We start from the raw sequence: 20011 nt of genomic DNA on the forward strand, positions 1-20011 counted from the left end.
GTGGGTTTTCACATTGCTGCAGTACCAAATGACTGAGTAGAGATGAGCCAACTCAAACTTAATTCTTAGGGTACGTCCAGTTTACTGTTCGGGTTCTGCAGAATAATAAAACTTGTTGAATGGCTGCAGCACCAAGTATTGCTGTGTATTGACATGACTGTGACTGGTCGGCGCACCATGTTAGAAAAAAACATCCCCCTTATTTTTTATATCAAGCGCAGGTTAGTACATAGCTTTGGGCTGCAGCCCTCAGATGCCTGCTTTATCTTGGCTGGTTATCAAAAATAGAGGGGCCTTCACAGCGTTTTTTTTTAAATTAATGAAACAATTAAAAAACAACATGGGGTTCCCCCCTTTTTGTTAACCAGCCAAGGTGAAGAAGACAGCTGTAGGCTGGAATTCTCAAAGTTGGGAAGGTCCCCAGCCTAAAAATAACCGCCTGCAGGCACCCCAAAAAAGGAATGTCCATTAGATGTGTCAATTATGGCGCTTTGCCCGTCTCTTTCCAGAATAATGAGACCAGCTCACCGCTGTCTGCTTTCCCTAGGCTGGTTATTAAAAATAGAAGGCACCCCACATTGTTTTTTTTCATTTATTTATATTTTTCATTTATTAGTAATAAATAAATGAAAAAAAAAAACAGTGTGGGGTTCAGTTTATTTTTTATAACCAGTTAAGGGAAAGCAGACAGCTGCGGGCTGATATTAATAGGCTGTGAATGCCCATGGTTATTGGGCCATTCTCGCCACCTACAATTATCAGCATGCAGCTGCTCAAGAAGTGGTGCACCATATTTGATGAGCCCATTCTGACGCTTAGCCTCCGCTCTCCCCGATTGCCATGGTGCGGGGGCAGTCAGTATAATTATTTTTGGGGTTAGTAATGGAGAGGTGTCAGCCAGACACTCCCATTACTAACTCAGTAGTAAAAATAAACATACACACAGACAAAAAAACTTTATTTGATTAAAGACTCCTCCAACTAGCTCTTGTACACCTATTTATTAACCTTTGTCAGGCTGCATAATTTTACAACGTTAACAGGCTGCAGAGGTACAATTGTACAATTTGGCCAATATATTCTGGACCAAAACTGCAGAGATGTCACGAAATTTCAGCCCTCTACGGCTTTTCGAAAAAAAAAGTTATTACAATTTTAAAACGGAATAGTTACAATTGTACCTACTCAGCCGGACGAAGGTTAATAAAATGATCCCAAGCAGTAATCCACGCCCATCTTCTTTGTCTCCGGCGCTTGTGAATAGCAGTAAAGGGGATGTGGATAGCAGGCACCAGCTGGTGAATACTCTCATCAGCGTTGCCTGCTCTTGCTGCTATTAGAGCAGGAGACGCTGATGACAACAGTAGTCATCTCAAATGGCGCCTGACCGGCGATAACCTTGTCACTGACGGTCACAGCTGCTGGTTCACACGCTGTCTTCTGTATGAAAGTGTGGGAACTACAATACCCAACTGTTGTGACCAACGGCAACTTCAGTAAGGTTACTGCCGGTCAGAACCGGTGTTTCCCACACTGTCACAAGAATGACAGTGTGGGAACTGCCAGATGGGGTTCAGGATCAAGTTCGGGTACAGTTCTGGTAGCAGAACTAAACTGATTTGCCGATTTTCAAGGTAAGACTAAAGAACATCATAATGAGGCTCTATATGTTTACATTGTAAAAGCAACTTCTGTTTCACACATAGACCCCAGTGTGATACAGAAAGTTTGTATAAAAGACGTGATCCAGAAGAGGCCCGAGCGCATGGGTGGAAGCAGGGGAAGATGTTGATAGGCGAGTATACTACACTAAATATATATTTACAAAGGTTTAACAACAACAACAAAAAATTATTTAACTCAAATTATGTCAATTAGGCTATCAATAGCTTCTAAAGCTATGACTTGATTTCTGGAATTTTCCAAGCTATCTAAAGGCACAGTCAACTTAGTGTATGTAAACTTCTGACCCACTTGAGCTGTGATATAGTGAATTATAAATCAAATTATCTTTTTGTAATTATTTGTTAGAAAAATTGGCTTGTGTCATGTACAAAGTAGATAACCCAAACAACTTGCTGAAAGAGGACCTTTATTTACCAGTTTAGTATGTTACACTAGCCAAATCATGAAGAAAACAGAGAGCACAAAACTTGAATGATAACCTAATGAAGGACAGTAAAGGTGCACTCACCATCTCAGGTGTTGTGAAATGCACAACTCCTATGAAGGCACAGTCATAAAAACCAGCTACCGCAGCCCCATAGCTGTGGGGTCAATTCTCCAGGAGATTTCTGCCCAAACTGGATAGTTCACGATATGCAGGCTACGCTGCTGAAATAAAGGATCCTTCTCCAATTGTTATTCAAATATATATATATTTTTTATTTGATAAAGGTGCACGTCTGGCGCTGAAATATGTAGTTAATAAAAAAACTTTGAATAACCATTAGAGAAGGAACCTTTGTTCCAGCAGCACAGCCCATATATCTTGAACTATCCACTGTGGTCAATCTAGCCAAATCACGGAATAGTAGCTGCAGAGCTGAATAAAGCATGGATTTTATTTTTTCAATATCTTTCTGTTTTGGAGATATTAGCTGATAAGCCCAACTAAACTTTACTAGAGATTCTTCTCTCGTGGCATGTACTTCTTCCCTGTATCATGTTGACCAATCATAAGCAGGCACCAACAAAGAGTGGAAAAAAAGAACATGCCCAGGCATTAGGTTATAACAGGATTTCTCATGTGTTATGCATGTAATGACAGACCGTATGCTCTTCTCACTGGTCTCTCTGCAGAGCGGTGTCTGATTACAAAGTGCCCAAAGTAGAGTACAGATGAGTGTGATTACATACACCTTTCATCTCTTAGCAGTCAGTGTGGAGGAAGGGGTAAACATCAGAGTTGACAGCACTGTACGAGAGCTTCAGCTGCAGATATGTTTGTAAAGAGACAAATCTCAGCTCTGCTCTACTGCCCCTCCCCCATGTAATCACACTCTTGATCAAACTGGTGAAAGGTCCTCTTTAAACTATAGTTTCTTGAAAAATAATCTGTGGAGAGGAGAACTAGGCATTTTAACTCCTTAATGAGCTGTGGCGCAAATTTCGTGTATGGAGCGGGCTCGGAAGCTGATGCTAGCTGTATTACATAACCAGCATCTGCCCAAAACAGCAGCGACCAGAACTAGCTTCAATTGCTACTTTCAAGCAACTATTAAAAAATAAGCTGGCCTGTGAGCATTCATTAGGAATAGCATTATTGCTGGCCCTTGTATGTCTTGTATTCTGCATTTTCACCAGTTTTCCCCTCTGCAAACTAATTCTACATTGTCAATTGACTCTGAGCTGGTGGGAGGAGACTTGCTGCTCTGAGCTCTCCCGTACACAGCGCAGAGTGGGATTCTGATTTCCTGCATTGAATCCCTTAGTTAACACACAGACAGAAGCAGAATAAGTATGGAGTAAATTATAGAGCAATAGTGGTGGTGAGTTCAGGAGGCAGGATAGGAAAGGGAAAGAAGTGTGGTTAGCACTGCAGCCTTGCAGCGCTGGGGTCCTGGGTTCTAATCCCACCCAGGACAACATCTGCAAAGAGTTTGTATGTTCTCTCCGTGTTTGCGTGGGTTTCCTCCGGGCACTCCGGTTTCCTCCCACATTCCAAAGACATACTGATAGGGATTCTAGATTGTGAGCCCCATCGGGGACAGTGATGATAATGTGTGCAAACTGTAAAGCGCTGCGGAATATGTTAGCGCTATATAAAAATAAAGATTATTATTATTTCATAAATGGAGAAAGGTGCAGAATTCTCTGATAAGATTACAAATATTAATTTATGCAAATTCCAATGAAAATACAGTTCCCCTTTAAATGAAGCTGTCCGTCCCCGAAAGTGGCATTTAAATGGTTTGCTTTCTGGAGCACTTGTGTACAAGCTCCCATCGCAGGAAGATAATGAGATGCCATGGAAGCAGGAGCCCTGTTGAAGGCCCATACTGCTGCCATCATAGCTGGGCTTCATAGGAGAATGTCAATTACATAAAACACAGCAATGCTGTATAAGCTTTGATCGCTAGTATAAGCGATCAAAGATTCAAGTCCTCTAGAGGGACTAAAAAAAGTAAACATTAAAATGAAGTACAAAATATAGCTAATCTTAATATACAGTGGGGCAAAAAAGTATTTAGTCAGTCAGCAATATTGCAAGTTCCACCACTTAAAAAGATGAGAGGCGTCTGTAATTTACATCATAGGTAGACCTCAACTATGGGAGACAAACTGAGAAAAAAAAAATCCAGAAAATCACATTGTCTGTTTTTTTAACATTTTATTTGCATATTATGGTGGAAAATAAGTATTTGGTCAGAAACAAAATTTCATCTCAATACTTTGTAATATATCCTTTGTTGGCAATGACAGAGGTCAAACGTTTTCTGTAAGTCTTCACAAGGTTGCCACACACTGTTGTTGGTATGTTGGCCCATTCCTCCATGCAGATCTCCTCTAGAGCAGTGATGTTTTTGGCTTTTCGCTTGGCAACACGGACTTTCAACTCCCTCCAAAGGTTTTCTATAGGGTTGAGATCTGGAGACTGGCTAGGCCACTCCAGGAACTTGAAATGCTTCTTACGAAGCCACTCCTTTGTTGCCCTGGCGGTGTGCTTTGGATCATTGTCATGTTGAAAGACCCAGCCACGTTTCATCTTCAATGCCCTTGCTGATGGAAGGAGGTTTGCACTCAAAATCTCACGATACATGGCCCCATTCATTCTTTCATGTACCCGGATCAGTCGTCCTGGCCCCTTTGCAGAGAAACAGCCCCAAAGCATGATGTTTCCACCACCATGCTTTACAGTAGGTATGGTGTTTGATGGATGCAACTCAGTATTCTTTTTCCTCCAAACACGACAAGTTGTGTTTCTACCAAACAGTTCCAGTTTGGTTTCATCAGACCATAGGACATTCTCCCAAAACTCCTCTGGATCATCCAAATGCTCTCTAGCAAACTTCAGACGGGCCCGGACATGTACTGGCTTAAGCAGTGGGACACGTCTGGCACTGCAGGATCTGAGTCCATGGTGGCGTAGTGTGTTACTTATGGTAGGCCTTGTTACATTGGTCCCAGCTCTCCGCAGTTCATTCACTAGGTCCCCCTGCGTGGTTCTGGGATTTTTGCTCACCGTTCTTGTGATCATTCTGACCCCACGGGGTGGGATTTTGCGTGGAGCCCCAGATCGAGGGAGATTATCAGTGGTCTTGTATGTCTTCCATTTTCTAATTATTGCTCCCACTGTTGATTTCTTCACTCCAAGCTGGTTGGCTATTGCAGATTCAGTCTTCCCAGCCTGGTGCAGGGCTACAATTTTGTTTCTGGTGTCCTTTGACAGCTCTTTGGTCTTCACCATAGTGGAGTTTGGAGTCAGACTGTTTGAGGGTGTGCACATGTGTCTTTTTATACTGATAACAAGTTTAAACAGGTGCCATTACTACAGGTAATGAGTGGAGGAAAGAGGAGACTCTTAAAGAAGTTACAGGTCTGTGAGAGCCAGAAATCTTGATTGTTTGTTTCTGACCAAATACTTATTTTCCACCATAATATGCAAATAAAATGTTAAAAAAACAGACAATGTGATTTTCTGGATTTTTTTTTCTCAGTTTGTCTCCCATAGTTGAGGTCTACCTATGATGTAAATTACAGACACCTCTCATCTTTTTAAGTGGTGGAACTTGCACTATTGCTGACTGACTAAATACTTTTTTGCCCCACTGTATACTTACATTGTAATGTCTTCTTATCCTGTTCCGTCCAGATGTGTCCGGATCCCAGAATTCCAAGCGGCGGAAGTTCACCGAACGCCATATTGGGACACCCAAGTGATGGGTATATCAACATGGAAACTGCTGGTGGTACCAGCCTCTTGTGCGGTACCACCAGCGGAACACCGTCGCACCACACACACTGTATAAGCCATACACACCACACACACATACTTTATACGCTGTACGCAGCCTCTTGTGCGGGACCACCAGCATAACACTGTCGTGAGCACGCTGCCGCTGGGATCAGCCGAATGATTCACTGACCGCCGCCATCTTTGTACAGGAGGAGCGCATGCGCAGTTTTAATGTGATGACCGCTATCTGTCTGCACAAAGATAGCGGCTGTCTGATTTACTGCGCCTGCGCGAATTCCCAGTGGCAGATGCGCGATGTGTCTACAGGCAGAGGATGCCGGTCACATTAAAGGGGTTTTCCCACGAACAAAAGTTCATTTTAAAAATAGTCTGTGTCTGACCGTGTACGGAGCATACCACATCTCCTGGGTAGGGGAGGAAGCAAAAGACAATACTGACATTACAGCATAGGATCACAGAGGATTTCTTTTGTCAGGTAAAATATTTCACTGACTGTTTTTATACAATATTTTACCTCACAAAATGTAGTCTCTGCAATCTCCTGCTGTAATGTCGGTATTGTATTTTGCTTCCTCCCCTGATGGGGAGGAGAGCAGATGGAGGAGAGAGAAAGTGCACAGGGGTGAGAAAGAAAGAGGGCAGGGGGGAGACAGCTCAAACGGGACAGCACAAGGTGGGAGAACACAGCACAGGAAGAAGAGAGACAGCAGACAAGGGGGATAGTACATGGGGTAGACAGGTCAAAGAAGAGAGCGCAGATGGGAGAAGTTAGCACATGGGGAAAGAGAGAGTGGATAGGTGAGTGAGCACATGGGGGGAGAATTCTCAGCGCTGCAAAGCCTGCCCCCATTGTGATATTACTGCCCTCCCGATGCGATAGCGTCGGGCCTTCATCTAGTCTATATATATAATCGTCTAAGGGGCACTTCCACCTGTCCGTCTGTCACGGAAATCCCGCGTCGCTGATTGGTCGTGGCCGCCAGTCCATTAACGCTGCTATTAACCCTGTGTGACCAACTTTTTACTATTGATGCTGCCTATGCAGCATCAATAGTAAAAAGATCTAATGTTAAAATTAATAAAAAAATAAAAAATCATTATATACTCACCTTCCGACGCCATTCCTGCTCCTCGCGACGCTCCAGGTCATGCATTGCGGTCTCGCGAGATGATGACATAGCGGTCTTGCGAGACCGCTACGTCATCATCTCGCGAGACCGCAAAGCATTCTTCGGACCGGAGCGTCGTGAGAAGCATTGCTAAACACCTCGCCTGGATCCGGGGGCGCCGGAAGGTGAGTATATAACTATTTTTTATTTTAATTATTTTTTTAACAGGGATTTGGTGCCCACATTGCTATATACTACGTGGGCTGTGTTATATTCTACGTAGGCTGTGTTATATACTGCGTGGGCTGTGCTATATACTACATGGGCTGGGTTATATACTGCGTGAGCTGTGTTATATACTGCGTCGCTGTGCTATATACTATGTGGGCTGTGCAATATATTACGTGGCTGGGCAATATACTACATGGCTGTGTTATATACTACATGGGCTGTGCTATATACTACGTAGCTGTGCAATATACATGTCTGGGCAATATACTACGTGGCTGTGCTATATACTACATGGCTGTGTTATATACTGCGTCTCTGTGCTATATACTACGTAGCTGTGCAATATATTATGTGGCTGGGCAATATACTACGTGACTGTGTTATATACTGCGTGAGCTGTGCTACATACTACATGGGCTGTGCTATATACTATGTGGCTGTGTTATATACTACGTGGCTGTGTTATATACTACGTGAGCTGTGTTATATACTGCGTGGGTTGTGCTATACACTGCATGGGCTGTATTATACACTGCGTGGGCTGTGTTATACACTGCGTGGGCTGTGTTATATACTACGTGGGCTGTGTTATACACTGCGTGGGCTGTGCTATATACTATGTGGGCTGTGTTATACACTGCGTGGGCTGTATTATACACTGCATGGGCTGTGTTATACACTGCGTGGGCTGTGCTATATACTATGTGGGCTGTGTTATACATTGCGTGGGAGGTGCTATATACTACGTGGCTGTGTTTAATACTGCGTGAGCTGTGCTATATACTACGTGGCTGTTATATACTACGTGGGCTGTGCTATATACTACGTAGCTGTGCAATATACATGGATGGGCAATATACTACGTGGCTGTGCTATATACTACGTGGCTGTGCTATATACTACGTGGGCTGTGTTATATACTATGTGGCCTGTGTTATATACTACATGGGCTATTATACACTGCGTGGGCTGTGTTATATAGTATGTGGGCTGTGCTATATACTACATGGGCTGTTCTATATACTACATGGGCTGTGCTATATACTACGTGGGCTGTGCTATATACTACGTGGGCTGTGCTATATACTACGTGGGCTGTGCTATATACTACGTGGGCTGTGCTATATACTACGTGGGCTGTGCTATATACTACGTGGCTGTGTTATATGCTACATGGCTGTGTTATATGCTACGTGGCTGTGCTATATGCTACGTGGCTGTGCTATATGCTACGTGGCTGTGCTATATGCTACGTGGGCTGTGCTATATACTACATGGCTGTGTTATATGCTACGTGGCTGTGCTATATGCTACGTGGGCTGTGTTATATACTATGTGGCCTGTGCTATATACTATGTGGCCTGTGCTATATGCTATGTGGCTGTGCTATATGCTACTTGGCTGTGGTATATTTCTCTGCTGTATCTGTGCATCATGAATTGTGGTATGTGTTAAAGAGGGGGGCCCAATGAGACTCTTTCGCCCGGGGCCCTCAAAAACCTGGAGCCAGCCGCGAACAATCAGCGACAGTCCGGCCGCGAATTGGTGCGGAATTTGAACCACGCTTCGCTAATTGGTCACGCACGGCCGAATCCTGTGTATAAATTGCATTATTCTGAAAACTTCATAAATAATACATATTCTAGAATACCCGATGCGTTAGAATTGGGCCACCATCTAGTAAATATATAAAACCGCAGCTCAGCATGCAAAACACAAGGCCATGCAAGTTTGTTGATTGAAAAATAAAAAAAAGTAATGAGAAAGTGTAAGCACAAAAAATTTTTTTTTTGCAAAGTTCTGAATTTTTTTAATCAACTTAACTATAAAAACCTTTCAAGTTTGGTATCATTGTGTCCTGAAAAATCATATTGCCAGGTAATTTTTAGTGCACAATGGTAAAAACTTAAAACCAACGCTCAAAAAACAATGGCAGGATTGCTTTTTTTTTTCCCTCACATCACCCCGCTTCGAATTTGTTTTCCTGCTTTTCAGAACATTAATATATATTTGAACCTAAGTGGATGTAAACTTATGATTCCAACGGTAGTTATTTGTTGACTAATAAAGAAAAACCAAATGTTCACCTGATGACTTCAATAACTCATACGATTTAAATCACGCCAGGACCTGCTGTGTGCTCTTATGACCTGGTGGTTAGGAGCACCCGACCTGATAGTTAAACTCATACAGGACGAGCTCTGGGATGTGGGAGCTCTGCTGACCGCAAGCCCTAATCCTATCACACACACTAAAAATAGCCGTGGAGCGCTCCTGACGCTCCCTAGGCGCCTCGTCACAGCCTCAGAGCTAGCTAGCCCTAGAAATAGAAAATAAAGCCTACCTTGCCTCAGAGAAATTCCCCAAAGGAATAGGCAGCCCCCCACATATAATGACTGTGAGAAAAGATGAAAGTCACAAACGCAGAAATGAAATAGGTTTCAGCAAAGAGAGGCCAGGCTTACTAAATAGGCAGAGGATAGGAAAGGAATCTTTGCGGTCAGCACAAAAACCTACAAAAGACCACGCAGAGTGTGCAAAAAAGACCTCCGCACCGACTCACGGTACAGGGGGGGATGGGCGATGGGGCCACTCTGCATCCCAGGGCTTCCAGCTAGCAAGACAAAATCAGGATAACCAGCTGGACAAAGAAACAATGAGCAAAAATAACAATAAGGAACTTAGCTTCTGCAGGAGAAGACAGGTCACCAGGCAGATCCAGGAGCAAACTAAACTAAACTAAACCAATGCTAAAACATTGACAGCTGGCATGGAGTAACGATCTGAGTGGAGTTAAATAGAGAAGCCAACCAAAGGATAAACCACGTCACCTGTGTAAGGAACCTCAGAAGCAGCAGCTTCACTCATAACCACCAGAGGGAGCCCATAGACAGAACTCGCCGAAGTACCATTCACGACCACAGGAGGGAGTTCGACAACAGAATTCACAACAGTACCCCCCCTTGAGGAGGGGTCACCGAACCCTCACCAGAGCCCCCAGGCCGATCAGGATGAGCCAAATGAAAGGCACGAACAAGATCGGCAGCATGAACATCAGAGGCAAAAACCCAGGAATTATCTTCTTGACCATAACCCTTCCACTTGACCAGGTACTGGAGTTCCCGTCTCGAAACACGAGAATCCAAAATCTTCTCCACCACATACTCCAACTCCCCCTCGACCAACACCGGGGCAGGAGGATCAACGGAGGGAACCATAGGCGCCACGTATCTCCGCAACAACGACCTATGGAACACATTATGGATGGCAAAAGAAGCTGGAAGGTCCAAACGAAATGACACAGGATTAAGAACCTCAGAAATCTTATATGGTCCAATGAAACGAGGCTTAAACTTAGGAGAGGAAACCTTCATAGGAACGTGACGAGATGACAACCAAACCAAATCCCCAACATGAAGTCAGGGACCAACACAACGCCGGCGGTTAGCGAAACGTTGACCCTTCTCCTGGGACAATGTCAAATTGTCCACCACATGAGTCCAAATCTGCTGCAACCTGTCCACCACCGCATCCACACCAGGACAGTCCGAAGGCTCAACCTGCCCTGAAGAGAAACGAGGATGGAAACCAGAATTGCAGAAAAAAGGAGAAACTAAAGTAGCCGAGCTGGCCCGATTATTAAGGGCGAACTCAGCCAAAGGCAAGAAGGACACCCAATCATCCTGATCAGCAGAAACAAAGCATCTCAGATATGTCTCCAAAGTCTGATTAGTTCGTTCGGTTTGGCCATTAGTCTGAGGATGAAAAGCCGAAGAAAAAGACAAATTAATGCCCATCTTAGCGCAAAAGGACCGCCAAAACCTCGAAACAAACTGGGAACCTCTGTCCGAGACGATGTTCTCCGGAATGCCATGCAAACGAACCACATGCTGGAAAAACAATGGCACCAAATCAAAGAAGGATGCCGGTCACATTAAAGGGGTTTTCCCACGAACAAAAGTTCATTTTAAAAATAGTCTGTGTCTGACCGTGTACGGAGCATACCACATCTCCTGGGTAGGGGAGGAAGCAAAAGACAATACTGACATTACAGCATAGGATCACAGAGGATTTCTTTTGTCAGGTAAAATATTTCACTGACTGTTTTTATACAATATTTTACCTCACAAAATGTAGTCTCTGCAATCTCCTGCTGTAATGTCGGTATTGTATTTTGCTTCCTCCCCTGATGGGGAGGAGAGCAGATGGAGGAGAGAGAAAGTGCACAGGGGTGAGAAAGAAAGAGGGCAGGGGGGAGACAGCTCAAACGGGACAGCACAAGGTGGGAGAACACAGCACAGGAAGAAGAGAGACAGCAGACAAGGGGGATAGTACATGGGGTAGACAGGTCAAAGAAGAGAGCGCAGATGGGAGAAGTTAGCACATGGGGAAAGAGAGAGTGGATAGGTGAGTGAGCACATGGGGGGAGAATTCTCAGCGCTGCAAAGCCTGCCCCCATTGTGATATTACTGCCCTCCCGATGCGATAGCGTCGGGCCTTCATCTAGTCTATATATATAATCGTCTAAGGGGCACTTCCACCTGTCCGTCTGTCACGGAAATCCCGCGTCGCTGATTGGTCGTGGCCGCCAGTCCATTAACGCTGCTATTAACCCTGTGTGACCAACTTTTTACTATTGATGCTGCCTATGCAGCATCAATAGTAAAAAGATCTAATGTTAAAATTAATAAAAAAATAAAAAATCATTATATACTCACCTTCCGACGCCATTCCTGCTCCTCGCGACGCTCCAGGTCATGCATTGCGGTCTCGCGAGATGATGACATAGCGGTCTTGCGAGACCGCTACGTCATCATCTCGCGAGACCGCAAAGCATTCTTCGGACCGGAGCGTCGTGAGAAGCATTGCTAAACACCTCGCCTGGATCCGGGGGCGCCGGAAGGTGAGTATATAACTATTTTTTATTTTAATTATTTTTTTAACAGGGATTTGGTGCCCACATTGCTATATACTACGTGGGCTGTGTTATATTCTACGTGGGCTGTGTTATATACTGCGTGGGCTGTGCTATATACTACATGGGCTGGGTTATATACTGCGTGAGCTGTGTTATATACTGCGTCGCTGTGCTATATACTATGTGGGCTGTGCAATATATTACGTGGCTGGGCAATATACTACATGGCTGTGTTATATACTACATGGGCTGTGCTATATACTACGTAGCTGTGCAATATACATGTCTGGGCAATATACTACGTGGCTGTGCTATATACTACATGGCTGTGTTATATACTGCGTCTCTGTGCTATATACTACGTAGCTGTGCAATATATTATGTGGCTGGGCAATATACTACGTGACTGTGTTATATACTGCGTGAGCTGTGCTACATACTACATGGGCTGTGCTATATACTATGTGGCTGTGTTATATACTACGTGGCTGTGTTATATACTACGTGAGCTGTGTTATATACTGCGTGGGTTGTGCTATACACTGCATGGGCTGTATTATACACTGCGTGGGCTGTGTTATACACTGCGTGGGCTGTGTTATATACTACGTGGGCTGTGTTATACACTGCGTGGGCTGTGCTATATACTATGTGGGCTGTGTTATACACTGCGTGGGCTGTATTATACACTGCATGGGCTGTGTTATACACTGCGTGGGCTGTGCTATATACTATGTGGGCTGTGTTATACATTGCGTGGGAGGTGCTATATACTACGTGGCTGTGTTTAATACTGCGTGAGCTGTGCTATATACTACGTGGCTGTTATATACTACGTGGGCTGTGCTATATACTACGTAGCTGTGCAATATACATGGATGGGCAATATACTACGTGGCTGTGCTATATACTACGTGGCTGTGCTATATACTACGTGGGCTGTGTTATATACTATGTGGCCTGTGTTATATACTACATGGGCTATTATACACTGCGTGGGCTGTGTTATATAGTATGTGGGCTGTGCTATATACTACATGGGCTGTTCTATATACTACATGGGCTGTGCTATATACTACGTGGGCTGTGCTATATACTACGTGGGCTGTGCTATATACTACATGGGCTGTGCTATATACTACGTGGGCTGTGCTATATACTACGTGGGCTGTGCTATATACTACGTGGCTGTGTTATATGCTACATGGCTGTGTTATATGCTACGTGGCTGTGCTATATGCTACGTGGCTGTGCTATATGCTACGTGGCTGTGCTATATGCTACGTGGGCTGTGCTATATACTACATGGCTGTGTTATATGCTACGTGGCTGTGCTATATGCTACGTGGGCTGTGTTATATACTATGTGGCCTGTGCTATATACTATGTGGCCTGTGCTATATGCTATGTGGCTGTGCTATATGCTACTTGGCTGTGGTATATTTCTCTGCTGTATCTGTGCATCATGAATTGTGGTATGTGTTAAAGAGGGGGGCCCAATGAGACTCTTTCGCCCGGGGCCCTCAAAAACCTGGAGCCAGCCGCGAACAATCAGCGACAGTCCGGCCGCGAATTGGTGCGGAATTTGAACCACGCTTCGCTAATTGGTCACGCACGGCCGAATCCTGTGTATAAATTGCATTATTCTGAAAACTTCATAAATAATACATATTCTAGAATACCCGATGCGTTAGAATTGGGCCACCATCTAGTAAATATATAAAACCGCAGCTCAGCATGCAAAACACAAGGCCATGCAAGTTTGTTGATTGAAAAATAAAAAAAAGTAATGAGAAAGTGTAAGCACAAAAAATTTTTTTTTTGCAAAGTTCTGAATTTTTTTAATCAACTTAACTATAAAAACCTTTCAAGTTTGGTATCATTGTGTCCTGAAAAATCATATTGCCAGGTAATTTTTAGTGCACAATGGTAAAAACTTAAAACCAACGCTCAAAAAACAATGGCAGGATTGCTTTTTTTTTTCCCTCACATCACCCCGCTTCGAATTTGTTTTCCTGCTTTTCAGAACATTAATATATATTTGAACCTAAGTGGATGTAAACTTATGATTCCAACGGTAGTTATTTGTTGACTAATAAAGAAAAACCAAATGTTCACCTGATGACTTCAATAACTCATACGATTTAAATCACGCCAGGACCTGCTGTGTGCTCTTATGACCTGGTGGTTAGGAGCACCCGACTTGATAGTTAAACTCATACAGGACGAGCTCTGGGATGTGGGAGCTCTGCTGACCGCAAGCCCTAATCCTATCACACACACTAAAAATAGCCGTGGAGCGCTCCTGACGCTCCCTAGGCGCCTCGTCACAGCCTCAGAGCTAGCTAGCCCTAGAAATAGAAAATAAAGCCTACCTTGCCTCAGAGAAATTCCCCAAAGGAATAGGCAGCCCCCCACATATAATGACTGTGAGAAAAGATGAAAGTCACAAACGCAGAAATGAAATAGGTTTCAGCAAAGAGAGGCCAGGCTTACTAAATAGACAGAGGATAGGAAAGGAATCTTTGCGGTCAGCACAAAAACCTACAAAAGACCACGCAGAGTGTGCAAAAAAGACCTCCGCACCGACTCACGGTGCAGGGGGGGGGGGATGGGCGATGGGGCCACTCTGCATCCCAGGGCTTCCAGCTAGCAAGACAAAATCAGGATAACCAGCTGGACAAAGAAACAATGAGCAAAAATAACAATAAGGAACTTAGCTTCTGCAGGAGAAGACAGGTCACCAGGCAGATCCAGGAGCAAACTAAACTAAACTAAACCAATGCTAAAACATTGACAGCTGGCATGGAGTAACGATCTGAGTGGAGTTAAATAGAGAAGCCAACCAAAGGATAAACCACGTCACCTGTGTAAGGAACCTCAGAAGCAGCAGCTTCACTCATAGCCACCAGAGGGAGCCCATAGACAGAACTCGCCGAAGTACCATTCACGACCACAGGAGGGAGTTCGACAACAGAATTCACAACAGTACCCCCCCTTGAGGAGGGGTCACCGAACCCTCACCAGAGCCCCCAGGCCGATCAGGATGAGCCAAATGAAAGGCACGAACAAGATCGGCAGCATGAACATCAGAGGCAAAAACCCAGGAATTATCTTCTTGACCATAACCCTTCCACTTGACCAGGTACTGGAGTTTCCGTCTCGAAACACGAGAATCCAAAATCTTCTCCACCACATACTCCAACTCCCCCTCGACCAACACCGGGGCAGGAGGATCAACGGAGGGAACCATAGGCGCCACGTATCTCCGCAACAACGACCTATGGAACACATTATGGATGGCAAAAGAAGCTGGAAGGTCCAAACGAAATGACACAGGATTAAGAACCTCAGAAATCTTATATGGTCCAATGAAACGAGGCTTAAACTTAGGAGAGGAAACCTTCATAGGAACGTGACGAGATGACAACCAAACCAAATCCCCAACATGAAGTCAGGGACCAACACAACGCCGGCGGTTAGCGAAACGTTGACCCTTCTCCTGGGACAATGTCAAATTGTCCACCACATGAGTCCAAATCTGCTGCAACCTGTCCACCACCGCATCCACACCAGGACAGTCCGAAGGCTCAACCTGCCCTGAAGAGAAACGAGGATGGAAACCAGAATTGCAGAAAAAAGGAGAAACTAAAGTAGCCGAGCTGGCCCGATTATTAAGGGCGAACTCAGCCAAAGGCAAGAAGGACACCCAATCATCCTGATCAGCAGAAACAAAGCATCTCAGATATGTCTCCAAAGTCTGATTAGTTCGTTCGGTTTGGCCATTAGTCTGAGGATGGAAAGCCGAAGAAAAAGACAAATTAATGCCCATCTTAGCGCAAAAGGACCGCCAAAACCTCGAAACAAACTGGGAACCTCTGTCCGAGACGATGTTCTCCGGAATGCCATGCAAACGAACCACATGCTGGAAAAACAATGGCACCAAATCAAAGAAGGAAGGCAATTTAGATAAGGGTACCAAATGGACCATCTTAGAAAAGCGATCACAAACCACCCAAATGACCGACATCTTTTGAGAAACAGGGAGATCAGAAATAAAATCCATGGAAATATGCGACCAGGGCCTCTTCGGAATCGGCAAGATGAAAAGCAACCCACTGGCACGAGAACAGCAGGGTTTAGCCCGAGCACAAATCCCACAGGACTGCACAAAAGAACGCACATCCCGTGACAAAGAAGGCCACCAAAAAGATCTAGCCACCAAATCTCTGGTACCAAAGATTCCATGATGACCAGCCAATACTGAACAATGAATCTCCGAGATAACTCTACCAGTCCATCTATCAGGGACAAACAGTTTCTCCGTAGGACAACGGTCAGGTCTATCAGCCTGAAACTTTTGCAGCACACTCCGCAAATCAGGGGAAATGGCAGACAAAATTACCCCTTCTTTAAGAATACCCGCCGGCTCCGGAACACCCGGAGAGTCAGGCACAAAACTCCTTGACAGGGCATCAGCCTTCACATTCTTAGATCCCGGAAGGTATGAAACCACAAAATCAAAACGGGAGAAAAAGAGCGACCATCGAGCCTGTCTAGGATTCAACCGTTTGGCAGACTCGAGATAAGTCAAATTCTTGTGATCCGTCAAGACAACCACGCGATGTTTAGCTCCTTCAAGCCAATGTCGCCACTCCTCGAATGCCCACTTCATGGCCAACAACTCCCGATTGCCCACATCATAATTGCGCTCAGCAGGCGAGAATTTTCTAGAAAAGAAGGCACAGGGTTTCATCACCGAGCCATCAGAACTTCTTTGCGACAAAACAGCCCCTGCTCCAATTTCAGAAGCATCAACCTCCACCTGAAAAGGGAGCGAAACATCTGGCTGGCACAACACAGGGGCAGAAGCAAAACAACGCTTCAATTCCTGAAAAGCCACTACAGCCGCAAAGGACCAATTGACCACATCAGCACCTTTCTTGGTCAAATCAGTCAACGGTTTAGCAATACTGGAAAAGTTAGCGATGAAGCGACGATAAAAATTAGCAAAGCCCAGGAACTTCTGCAAGCTCTTCACAGATGTCGGCTGAGTCCAATCGTAAATGGCCTGAACTTTAACAGGGTCCATCTCGATAGTAGAAGGGGAAAAAATGAAACCCAAAAATGAAACCTTCTGAACTCCAAAGAGACACTTTGACTCCTTCACAAACAAGGAATTCGCACGAAGGACCTGGAACACCATTCTGACCTGCTTCACATGAGACTCCCAATCATCCGAAAAGACCAAAATGTCATCCAAATATACAATCATAAATCTATCCAGGTACTCTCGGAAGATGTCATGCATAAAGGACTGAAACACAGATGGAGCATTAGAAAGCCCGAATGGCATAACCAGGTACTCAAAATGGCCGTCGGGCATATTAAGTGCTGTTTTCCATTCATCACCCTGTTTAATTCGCACAAGATTATACGCCCCTCGAAGATCTATCTTGGTGAACCAACTAGCCCCCTTAATCCGAGCAAATAAATCAGACAGCAGCGGCAAAGGATAGTGAAATTTGACTGTGATCTTTTTAAGAAGGCGGTAATCAATACAAGGTCTCAAAGAACCATCCTTCTTGGCCACAAAAAAGAACCCTGCTCCCAATGGTGACGACGACGGACGAATATGACCCTTCTCCAAGGATTCCTTTATATAACTCCGCATAGCGGCGTGCTCTGGCACCGATAAATTAAACAGACGGCCCTTAGGAAACTTACTACCAGGAATCAAATTAATAGCACAGTTGCAATCCCTATGAGGAGGTAGGGCACCAGATTTGGGCTCTTCAAATACATCCCGGTAATCTGATAAAAACTCAGGGACTTCAGAAGGAGTGGAAGGCGAAATTGACAGCAATGGAACATCACCATGTACCCCCTGACAACCCCAGCTGGACACAGACATAGATTTCCAATCCAATACTGGATTATGGACCTGTAGCCATGGCAACCCCAAAACGACCACATCATGCAGATTATGCAACACCAAAAAGCGAATATCCTCCTGATGTGCAGGAGCCATGCACATGGTCAATTGAGTCCAGTACTGAGGCTTATTCTTGGCCAAAGGCGTAGCATCAATTCCTCTCAATGGAATAGGATACTGCAAGGGCTCCAAGAAAAAACCACAGCGCCTGGCAAACTCCAAGTCCATCAAATTCAGGGCAGCGCCTGAATCCACAAATGCCATTACAGAATAGGATGACAAAGAGCAAATCAGAGTAACGGACAAAAGAAATTTAGACTGTACCGTACCAATGGTGGCAGACCTAGCGAACCGCTTAGTGCGCTTAGGACAATTGGAGATAGCATGAGTGGATTCACCACAGTAAAAACACAGCCCATTCCGACGTCTGTGTTCTTGCCGTTCAGCTCTAGTCAAAGTCCTATCACATTGCATAGGCTCAGGCCAATGCTCAGAGAATACCGCCAGATGGTGCACAGCTTTGCGCTCACGCATGCGCCGATCGATCTGAATGGCCAAGGACATAGACTCATTCAGACCAGCAGGCGTGGGAAATCCCACCATGACATCCTTAAGGGCTTCAGAAAGACCCTTTCTGAAAATTGCCGCCAGGGCACATTCATTCCACTGAGTAAGCACAGACCACTTTCTAAACTTCTGACAGTACACCTCCGCTTCATCTTGACCCTGACACAAAGCCAGCAAGATTTTCTCTGCCTGATCCACTGAATTTGGTTCATCATAAAGCAATTCAAGTGCCAGAAAAAACGCATCTACATCTCGCAATGCAGGATCTCCTGGCGCAAGGGAAAATGCCCAGTCTTGAGGGTCACCACGCAACAAAGAAATTATGATTTTTACTTGTTGAACGGGGTCACCAGAGGAGCGGGGTTTCAAAGCTAGAAACAGTTTACAATTATTTTTGAAATTCAAGAATCTAGATCTATCCCCAGAAAATAAATCAGGAATAGGAATTCTAGGCTCTAACATAGGATTCTGAACCACAAAATCTTGAATGTTTTGTACCCTTGCAGTGAGATGATCCACACAAGAGGATAGACCCTGAATGTCCATCTCTACACCTGTGTCCTGAACCACCCAAAGGTCTAGGGGAAAAGAAAGACAAAACACAGTGCAAAGAAAAAAAAATGGTCTCAGAAGTCCTCTTATCCCTCTATTGAGATGCATTAATACTTTGGGCCAGCTGTACTGTTATGACCTGGTGGTTAGGAGCACCCGACCTGATAGTTAAACTCATACAGGACGAGCTCTGGGATGTGGGAGCTCTGCTGACCGCAAGCCCTAATCCTATCACACACACTAAAAATAGCCGTGGAGCGCTCCTGACGCTCCCTAGGCGCCTCGTCACAGCCTCAGAGCTAGCTAGCCCTAGAAATAGAAAATAAAGCCTACCTTGCCTCAGAGAAATTCCCCAAAGGAATAGGCAGCCCCCCACATATAATGACTGTGAGAAAAGATGAAAGTCACAAACGCAGAAATGAAATAGGTTTCAGCAAAGAGAGGCCAGGCTTACTAAATAGACAGAGGATAGGAAAGGAATCTTTGCGGTCAGCACAAAAACCTACAAAAGACCACACAGAGTGTGCAGAAAAGACCTCCGCACCGACTCACGGTGCGGGGGAAGGGCACTCTGCATCCCAGAGCTTCCAGCTAGCAAGACAAAATCAGGATAACCAGCTGGACAAAGAAACAATGAGCAAAAATAACAATAAGGAACTTAGCTTCTGCAGGAGAAGACAGGTCACCAGGCAGATCCAGGAGCGAACTGAACCAATGCTAAAACATTGACAGCTGGCATGGAGTAACGATCTGAGTGGAGTTAAATAGAGAAGCCAACC

The 20011-nt window shown here is 44.8% G+C and overlaps 1 protein-coding gene across 1 annotated transcript in view; it reads right to left on the reverse strand.

The window, feature by feature from the left end:
- The window catches only part of FRAS1 (Fraser extracellular matrix complex subunit 1), an 845787-nt gene that overhangs the window by 20337 nt on the left and 805439 nt on the right, over positions 1–20011 (reverse strand). The window lies entirely within an intron of this gene.

Source organism: Ranitomeya imitator, chromosome 1, assembly GCF_032444005.1.
Source record: "Ranitomeya imitator isolate aRanImi1 chromosome 1, aRanImi1.pri, whole genome shotgun sequence".
Classification (NCBI taxonomy): Eukaryota; Metazoa; Chordata; class Amphibia; order Anura; family Dendrobatidae; genus Ranitomeya; species Ranitomeya imitator.